Raw genomic sequence first — 10,463 nt, forward strand, 5'->3', positions numbered from 1 at the left:
TATAGTGCTGAAACGGCCTATACCGGGTGTTGCATCGTCGGACGGGACATAGGAAATCCCATGTAAATTTTAATGGGGTCAATTATTGGCTTCCCTAATTATTTTAGAGAATAATTCTATTTAGGTTTATTGAAGAGCACTAAAACCCACATTCAAAAGAATAACTTTAGATATTTTTGATTAGCTCGTTTACGAGTTATCGCCGATTTCTTTTTAAATATTTCTCCTTTCTTATGGCCCTGTATTTACTTATGAGCACCAGTCAAGGTAAAAGATAACTGTCAAATGAAGTTGTCGTTTCAGAAATTTACCTATTTAGTGCTTTATTGTTATTGAAAACTCATTCCTACATCGGAAATCTTAAAGATGTATTTATAAATACAAATTAATATGAATTAAAGTAAAATAAAGTAATCAATTACAAGGTTAATTATGGTATTATTACAATATTCAATAACTTATTAATTTAGGTACTATTAAATTGTTAGAACTTTAGGATTTAAGAAGATGTTCAAATATTCCTCCGTCGACTGCTAGACAATAACCCAGGCGATCATAAAATTCTCTTCTTACATTCGCTAGTTGGTAAAATGAAATTCTATTGCATTCGGCAGAAATAGCATTTTTTAACTCGTCTAGATTTGGGTATTTTTTATCCTTGTATATCCTGTTTTTTAAATGGCTCCAGAGAAAGAAATCGTTTGGCGAAATATCAGGAGGCCTTACTGGCCAATTTACTGTATGATTTAGGCCAATAACGTTTCCGTTAAAACTATTGTCTGAATATTCCGGAACAGCCAGGGTACTATGTGCCGAGCAGCCATCCATTTGGTACCAAACTTCCTGATTTTCCCTAGCGGCATCATGTAAAGCAGGTAAAATATGATTTTCGAGTAGTTCCAAATAATATTCTGCATTTAAATTTCGCGTAAGAAATAATGGCCCAATAATATTGTGTCCGAATATCCCTGCCCAAACATTTACTTTCTGTGGATATTGCGTCCTTGTTTCGACAAACCTGTGTTGGTTTTCTTTGTTCCAATATCGATAATTTTAAACATTGGGTTCATTATTCAAGGTAAACGTGCATTCGTCAGTGAAACATATGTTTTTTAAAAATTCCCTATCCTCTTTCCATCATATCAAAACAAAACGCCTGCAGCCGTATTTCGTCCCCATCTCGTAGCTCTTGGTGCTTTTCATATTTGAAGGAATAGTATTTATGTCGTTTCAAAATTCGAAACGCTGTAGTGTGATCTATTCCTATTTCATCCTCAAGTTTCCTTGTGCTGATCTTTCCATCGTTCTCTTCCACGCACAATAAAACTTCCAAGTCGGTATCATTTCTTGCATCTTCTCTTTGTTCCTGCCTTGCTTCACATCTGCAGTTATTTATTAGGGTACTTTTGGTCTCAAATCTCTGGATATTCCTTGCGATTGTAGATTTTCCAGGTATCGGTCTATTCAGATACAGAGCAGCAAACATGTCCGACACCTTTTGATAACTATTTCCTTGATAATACCATTTAATCATCAATACTTTTTCTTCGGTAGTGTAATGTATGGCCAATATTTTCGATGTAGGTATGAGTTTTTAATAATAATAATAAAGCACTAAATAGATAAATTTCTGAAATGACAACTTCATTTGACAGAAGACTGTCAAATCACTCATTGACTCGCACTGTTGGCCAAAACAACAAAAGGGGCCAGAATGAGGACAGCATGAATCAATACAGCCGTAGCTACTGACTAGGCTTAGAAATAGGAGCGAAGCAGCATGGGGCTTACGCTGTATCCATACTGTGGCAATATGGGGACACTACCCATACCTTGGAACACTACTAGGACCTTGGATAATGTCCGTAACTTGGACCATAACCTTGGACACTCTAAGTCCGTCCATAAGACAATGTACGTCCATAAGATAATGTACGTCCATAAGACCCTAAAAATACGAAACTCTTGTTTAGAACCAAACAAGATCTAATAAACAAAATAAACCTACCTCGAAACACTTCCGAGGGCTCAATAATAACCAAAGAAACTGTCCTTTCTTCCATGTAATATTCTGGAGGACAAAAGAAAAGGGACGCCAACGTGCCAGCAAAATACAAATACAAGTTAAGTTGGGACATCCAAAGCTCTACCCTAAAAATATGCAGTAATAATATCGAATCTAAAAGGATAATATTTCATCTTTACCTGTTGCTTTGAAATAGCAGCTGATTCAGATTATACAGCAAGATTTAAATAATCACCATTTCTAAAAGCCGGGATGGTTAGGTTAGGCTACAGAGCGCTAAAAGCAAAAGTGAGTCTACAGCACAGAGATTTGACAGAAGCAATGTTGACAGCGCCTCCACAGAGCGATAACAGGGTTGTGTCAAACGATAACAGGGTTGTGGATTAGAGAACGTAAAAATTACGACAAGCGCGTCAAATAAACTATCCGGCCTGTACGAGAGGGAATCCGGTGATGATAGGCCAGACATCATATATTATATATAAAAAAGACATGTAACGAACTAAAAACGTTACACCATATTACGAAGGATATTATGTTTTTAATTAAGATTAAAAAACATTCCAAAAATTTTTTCTTAAAAAATTCCAATTTTTAATTTTTGTGTGCTTCTGGGATCGAAACATACTACCTCTAAAAATATTTGTACTTATTTAAGACTCACCCTGTTATATCTAGGGTTATTCTCTGAATTATAATTATAATTTGTAATGTCCTAATTAAAATTAAACTGTTTTGGTTAATTATTATGTTGACAAACACGTACTGAAACCTTCTTGATAGTAGAAACTTCGCGATGGATCGGTGGAATTACGACTATAACCGATCGAAAATCGTTTTGGAAGACAAAAGGGCGCTAGCTGATGAGGCTGATAGCGTTGGCGAGCGGCAACAAGTTGCTGTCTGAAGCGCCAGCGTATGGTGGGCTTTCATCGATTTTCTTTTTTCTAAGAGATGCGGATGGATAAATGAACGGGAATGCGTGGCTTGTGTCCCGATTCTATATTTTTTCTTTGTTTGTCGTTATCACAGACATTGTTCTAAAGTTTGACAATTACTTTTGTAGAAAATAACCTGATAAACAGTAGACGCGATAAAATCCCTAAACTTGAGGCGACTTTTTAAAGAGTAAGAAAAAATAAATAAAAAGATTTAAAAAATAAAAAAAAACAACAACGTACGGCTGCTCTTTGTCCGGTGAACAAATAGGTCTAGGTTCATTTTAGTTTTTTTTGCATTTTGGGCACCACTAGAGATGAGAAAAAATTGCAAACTGCGATTCAATCGCAGAGATTTTAAAATCGCAATCGCAACCTGCGATTGGCTCTTACAGGAAACTGCGACTGCGATTTCTTCTATTTGTGACTTTGCTGCGATTGTGATTTTGTAAATTAGGTCCGTGACTTTTAGAAGTTGCTATTTGCGATATTGTTGCGAATGTAATTTTGTGCTCTATTGAAGCATTTTATAGAAAACTGCGAAGGAATTTTTTCTCGCATATTATTTATTTAATAAAATTATATAAGAATTCTTGCCACTTAACTGCTGATATAGAAATTTAATTCCACGCTGTGTTTGTCATAATGTTGATCAACCTGCTCTCACTATCGCTTTCGGAGCCCTACTCCATCATCAGGTGAGCATTTTATACAGGCCCGGCAATGGATCACTAGGCATAGGAATTACATGCATTGGAATGAAACGCCTATAAAAAGTCTATGCTTAAACAGAGATGGACAACAACTTCCCCGTTTCCACTTCCACTACGACTGTCTACTTAGACAAACTCCAATAAGATAACAAATTTTGAAAATTCCGCCACCTCCCATCCACTCATGATACCCATCTCCTGCCTTTATTTATCGCCATTATCTTATTTCCCTTCCCGCGCCTCCGCACCTCGCTATTCCGACTCCCGTCAGTTCATCACATAGTTGCCAGGTCTACCGGTTTCGTCTGTAAGCTACCGATCTACCGATTTAAAGAAAAATCTAACGATATATTCAACTGCGTCTTTAGTTTTTACAATAGAAGCACTTTTAAAAAGCTGACTTATTTGACTAAAAATTAAGCGACTGCCGCGTTGGAATCTGTATAATCTGACTTTATTATTGTTTCATTAAATTTTATTTAATGAAACATGCATTAATTAATAATTTAATGAAACATGCATTAATTAATAACACACATACAGGTCATCGTTCTGTCTAGTTGCAGAGTTACAGAGATATTCCTAAAAATCCTTATTACTCCTTATTAGGCGCGGTATTGGCGACATGCCCGAAGAAGTTGAGATCTTTTGAAAATATTTTATTTCATTCATCTACTAAAGTTGAACCCAAAAAATGTAAACAAAAAACAAAATTTAAGTTAAGAAACAACCTAAATTCGGACAAATATTTTAGTGATTTTCCCGTCAAAAAAATATATTAATATGAAAAAAAAGTTTAGAGTTGCTACAGCTTTCCCATTGAAATGAAATTAATTTTAGATATCACTGATCAAAATTTGTACAAAGGTAAAAAGTGACTGCTACACTAATTTGTGACTGCTATCCCTACTTATTATAGTTTTACATGTTTTTATTAATATATTACTATTATTTATTTCAATATTTTTTTTAATATTAAATAATATACCTAGCTATTTCTAATTCTTGTTATATTTATTATATTTGTATTTTATTTGAGTCATCTATTATTACGACACATAGGAATGCTAATTTTGGAGTTAAATATTATATTTTATTTCGTTTCTGTACTTTTAATTTTTGTTGAAGATCTACCGAGAATTTTGTTCTCGTATGGAATTATAATCTAACAAACCCGGCAACCCTGTTCGGCTACTCCTTATTCCTTATAAAGTTTTTTTCGGGCTAATTCCTTTGTCACAGCCGCGGCTTTGTCAAGCGCCGCCGCCGACCGACTGTGTCGGGGCGACTGCTAGGAAGATCGTACAGTATTGCCATTTCATAGAATTGCACTTGCTATTTTAGAAATGATTTCAAAGTTTTGCATGTTACTTTTCGTTTTAGAAAGAAGTTATGTGCCTAGAGAAAACATTCTTAAAATTGTTTCGTACTTTATTTAATATTTCATTAAGTAGGCAAGATAATGGGATTAGAAGATTTAGGATTTTGACAAGCCAACATAATTTCGATTCAATTGAATGGCAACACTGTCCGTCCTGTTTCTATTTGTTCGATTCTGTTCTATTAGTAGGCGGTAGCCCCCACACAAGCGTCTTAAAGACCCGCCCGGCGCCCCCTCTCGCAGGGGCTCTCTCGTCGTATCACTTCTATGATCACTTCCCCTATACGATGGTAGGGAAAAGACACTTTATCCGTCTCTGTTGCACTGCAGTGTACTTTGCAGCCTTACCATCTTTTTTTATCGCATTGAAAACCTCCTATTGCTAATATTCCTTTGCCAGCAGTGTATACCTATACTGCAAGAAATTTATTTTCCATTTTATAATTTGGCTTGTCTGAAAAAAAGCCTTTTGCCATCCTTTTACTATTTATAGTTGCGCCTCGGTGGTACGAAAGTACTACCATTGCACGCAGGCCGTTATCTCCCGTTCGGGACTTAATATCTAACCGATACTTTACATTTTGTGGAATGTATCCAAGCTCACCTGTGTACCTATTCTTGACATCGATCGCAACTTTGCGTATACGCATCACGTGTATTGTTATATGGATTTTTCGGAGATGCGAGCGATATTTGAAGATGCGAGTGGCCAAGAATAGGTACGCTGATGATGGAGTAGGGCTCCGAAACCGGTAGAGAGGTAGGTTGATCCACATTATGACAAACACAGCGCGGAATTAAATTTCTATATCAGCAGTTAAGTAGCAAGAATTCTTATATAATTTTATTATATACCTATACTGCAAGAAATTTGTTTTCCATTATTTATTTATAGAGAAGATATTATTTTCTAGGATATATATATATTAATCGGTTTAAAACGTTCTACGTCTTCCGATGCCATCTCTCCATGCCTGTCTGTCTCTCCATGCACCGTCTCCGAGAGATCTTTCCTCCATAAACGTGTCAATCCCTTCCTGCCAACTTCTTCTCCGTCTACCCGGTTTTCTTCTTCCTGCAGGTTTCCAGTTTATAATTTGCTTTGGAATTCTTATTTCTGCCATTCTTTGGACATGCCCGTACCATATGAGTTGACTGTTCTTTATGTCGTCCACTATCGTATGTTTAACTTCCATAATCTCTCTTATGCGTTCATTAGTTATTCGCTCGAGTCTTGATTTGTCTGCTGATCTTCTCCAAAAATCCATCTCTGTAGCTTCCAGCATTCGTTTTGTTGTTTCCTTAATTGGCCAGACTTCACAGCTGTACGTGGTTATACTCTTTATGATGGTATTGTATATTAGAGTTTTGTTCTTGTTGTTTATGCTTATGTCCCACAGTATCCCATTCAATACCGTGATAGCATTCCTTCCAAGTTGGTTTCGTTCTTTAATTGCTGTATCCAACAGCCCATCATTTGTGATTTGCATACCCAAATATTTGTATTTTGTGCAGCACTTAATTTTCTTCCCTTCTTCTAGTATTAGATCTTGTTGTTCTCCTCCGATACACTATCGTTAGATTCTGTTTTGTTAGTATTGATCTCGAGTCCCCATTTCTGATATTCTTCTATAAGCTTACGTGTCATATAATTTATGTCATCGTAATCTTGTGCTATGATCACCTGATCGTCCGCGAAGCAAAGTGTGTAGAGCATGTTATCCCCTATGGGTACTCCCATATTTCTACATTTTTGCTTCCAACCTTTGAGAACTTGTTCGAGATATATCTTGAACAGTGTTGGTGAACTACAGCACCTTTGTTTCAGACCTTTGGTTCCATTAAATCCTGTTGTTAACTTTTTGCCGACTTTTATTCTAGTTTTTGTTTGTTTATATAATGATTTCACTGCTTTTATTAGCTCTACATTTATATTGGTTTTTTCCATAGCTTTCCAAAGTCTCACAAGGGGAACGCTGTCGTATGCCTTCTGCAAGTCCACGAACACAAGATGTAGCTCTTGGTTTATATTGCTCTTTTTACTTATTACTTGAGTGACTGTAAATAAGGGGTCCACCGTCGATCTTCCGGCTCTAAATCCTTCTTGTTCTTCGGCTTCTATTTTTCTAGGATCAAGATCATAATATACCGGATGTTTCTCAAGAGTGGAACTGTTTTTTTTCTTATAAAAAACGAGATTTGGTTTGTTAGTATATGACGTAAATTAAGATTGATTGACGTATTCAATTCTTTTTTACCACTTCCTGTTTCACCCTCAACTTACTCACTCTTTTTTACTTTATTTGATAGAAAATGACACTCTGCATAGAATGGTCTATTATATGTCAATTTTAAATTTCAATCTAGAGTGTCATGGCTGGGTTAAAATCACTAATTTTTAATCAAGGTGTCTTGGAAAGATATATTTGATCGTCTACTATTTTTCGTGTCTTCTGGCCGATTAAAACACACCCAAATCGTATTTTTAATTATATCTCAATTTTTCCAAACGGAACGAGGGTGGCCCAATAGCATATTTAGAAGTTGTAGTCATTTATGGTGAAACAGGATTGAATACAAATCAATTGAATATGTCGATCAATCCTGATTTATGTCATATACTAACGTACTAAATCTCGTTTTTTTATCTGAAAAAATAAAAGTTATAGGAAGTGAGTCACCTTAAAAAATATATTTTTTTAGATTTTTTTAAGAATTGGATAAAAAATTAGATAATTGAGAACCATAGAAAGAGTAGGTATGTGCAGTTGCAGCATATATAAAGTTTTAATCCTATAATACGTGTTGCAGATATTAAAAAAAAAACTTAAAAACTCTAAACAGTTGATTATTATTAACTCTTTTTAACTGCTAAGCTATAGATACATACCTACACAGACAATTATACATATACCTAGTACTATATTTAGATATTAAAATTAAAGGTTAAGCAGGTTAAAGTAGCAGCGATTTAAAAATTGCAATCGCAGCATCAATTGTGATTGGAGAATCACATTTTTGCTCATGTCTAGGCACCACTCAATTTAAGCTTAAGCTAATATGATATTTAAAAATCACGAAAATTACCACCGGCTCTACAGATGTTCTATAATGATATATCTTGAATTAATAACCAAATTTTCAGGTTGAAAATGAATATAGGTAAGGCAAAGGTTTCGATTAGGAAGATTACACAGTTAATTACTTTTCTCTTGCGATTTTCAATTAAATTAAATATTATCAACTAAATTACCAAACGTAACCGTTGTGTTTGAGTTTCATTAAAAAACGAGCAAAAAAGACTGAAAAACAAGACATAAGTGAGTATTTGCTTTTATTCTGCTTTGAAGGTGTTGTCAATTAGGGTTGATTTCCTCTCGTACTTGGACCCATATCGATGACGTAACAGCTCCAAACCATCAGAAAACTTCAAAAATATTTGCGAAAACAGTGGAATAAAAAAACCGGTGTTTTCCCATTTCTCCACATTGGCGTAACTAGGGCGGGGGCCTGGGGGTACCCAGCCCCCCAGGTACCACCAAGGCTGGGCACCCCAGAGAAATCCTGAATTACTTGAACTCTTGGCTGCATTAATTTTATTTGCTTGTGAGTAAAAATGACGTTTCTAGTTTTGTTTAGTTAATACTATTTTGTTTCTTACCTTTGGCTTTAGGTCGTTGTGGTTGCAAAGATGTTTCAAGATTTTGTTCATTATTTTTATTTTATGACGATTGTTTCGATAGTATATATCTTTTTCAAGTCTCTTTAAGTACATAAAACAGTCAGTTAAAATCAAAGATAAAATGTCAAACTAAAAGGTCTTACCTTAAACGTAGATTCTTACAGAGTTAAAAATTTGTTAAACTGGACAAACACAATAACACATATTAACTATTGTTTTAATTGTTTTGGGACATCACACTTTACTATAGAGCACGTATGTATTTCCTAGCAGATCGCTCTGTATAAAACACATTTATCATTTCAAAACCCGATGTCTACTGTTTATAGTGCGTTAGAGGATCGACAGACATATTTTGCTTAGATTTTTAGCTGGAAAAATAAAAAAGTAAAAAAAAAAAATTTTGTTTTCTTTTGTATCTCCACCATTTCATAAAATTCTCTTTTGGTGATTTTCTGCTTTTAAAATTTTAGTTTTATTAAAATCGAATGTATGATTTTCTGTTGACACATGATTTGTGAGGGAGGTTAAGCATTTTTATCATACTTGTGCCCTTTCAGTCTATTTTCTAACCATTGAGAAGTTTGTCCCATGTAAACTTGGGCGCAGTTCGAACATAGAATTTCATATATAACATTGCTTCTTTTGTTTAACGGTGTTACAGATTTTAGTTTAGGGAGAAACATACAACAAGTTAAGTGTGTAAAGGACAAATCAATGTTAATATTATACTTTTGTGTAACCCTTGTTAATATTATTTTGTTGTGTTCAAAAATGTGTGTTAATTTTATTTTTTAGAAAATTTGTGGTATTTAAGTAATCTACGGGAACACGGTTTGATTACCAAGTCTATGAAATTTATTGATAGAGAAATTCATGTAAACTTTTTATTAAAAAGACGTGTTTTTTTTAAATTATTTTTTATTTTTAAAAAAACGAAAGCCCTAGGCCCCCCCCTGGGCTCAACCCCAGGCCCCCCCAGGCCCACCCCAGGATAAATTGCTAGTTACGCTAATGAATTTTCCCTACAGAATTTGCATTCGCCGTTGTATCTTAGCTTCAATCCACTGAGATGTTCGTTCAGGAGATAGTGTCCTGTCAAGTGACAATCCAAAGATTGTTCTTACTTAAGTTAATTAAAGTCAGTTCTTCGATCGATATAGTTAGTTATTATGTAATCCTGAGCACCACGACGGAATAAAGGAGTTATGAAGAAAACCCAGTAATTTATATGGAAAATACAAACTACGTCCTAACATCAGAAGTGGGATCAGCTTGATAAAAAGTACCACAAATGCTTTGAAAAGTGCCAATATGCCATAAGTCATAAAACTTGAAGTAAAACCACAAATATATCTTGACGTTGAGTAAACTCTGAACCGTTCTGCTTTTCAAGTGGAAACCAACTTAAAGCGGAACTCAAGAACCTGGAAGACTTCATCCGTAACATGGAATTCCCATCCTCCAATGGTCTAATAAAGACACTTGTAGAAATTTCCCAGAGCTTACGACAGAGAAAATTCAAAGATTTCCCTTGATTTAAGTAAGAACAATTTTCAGTTTATCAGTTTTTTTTAACAGGACACTGTCTCCTCAATGAACAAGTCAGTAGATTGAAACTAAGAAACAAAAACGAATGCAGATTCTGTGGGAAAATGGGGAAACCCTCCAAGACGGCAAGAATTCAGAGATGGAGAACTAACCTCTGTAAAACCGTCTCATA

The sequence above is a fragment of the Sitophilus oryzae genome, unplaced genomic scaffold (assembly GCF_002938485.1).
Source record: "Sitophilus oryzae breed Bouriz unplaced genomic scaffold, Soryzae_2.0 scaffold_1000_pilon_pilon, whole genome shotgun sequence".
In the NCBI taxonomy this organism is placed as follows: Eukaryota; Metazoa; Arthropoda; class Insecta; order Coleoptera; family Curculionidae; genus Sitophilus; species Sitophilus oryzae.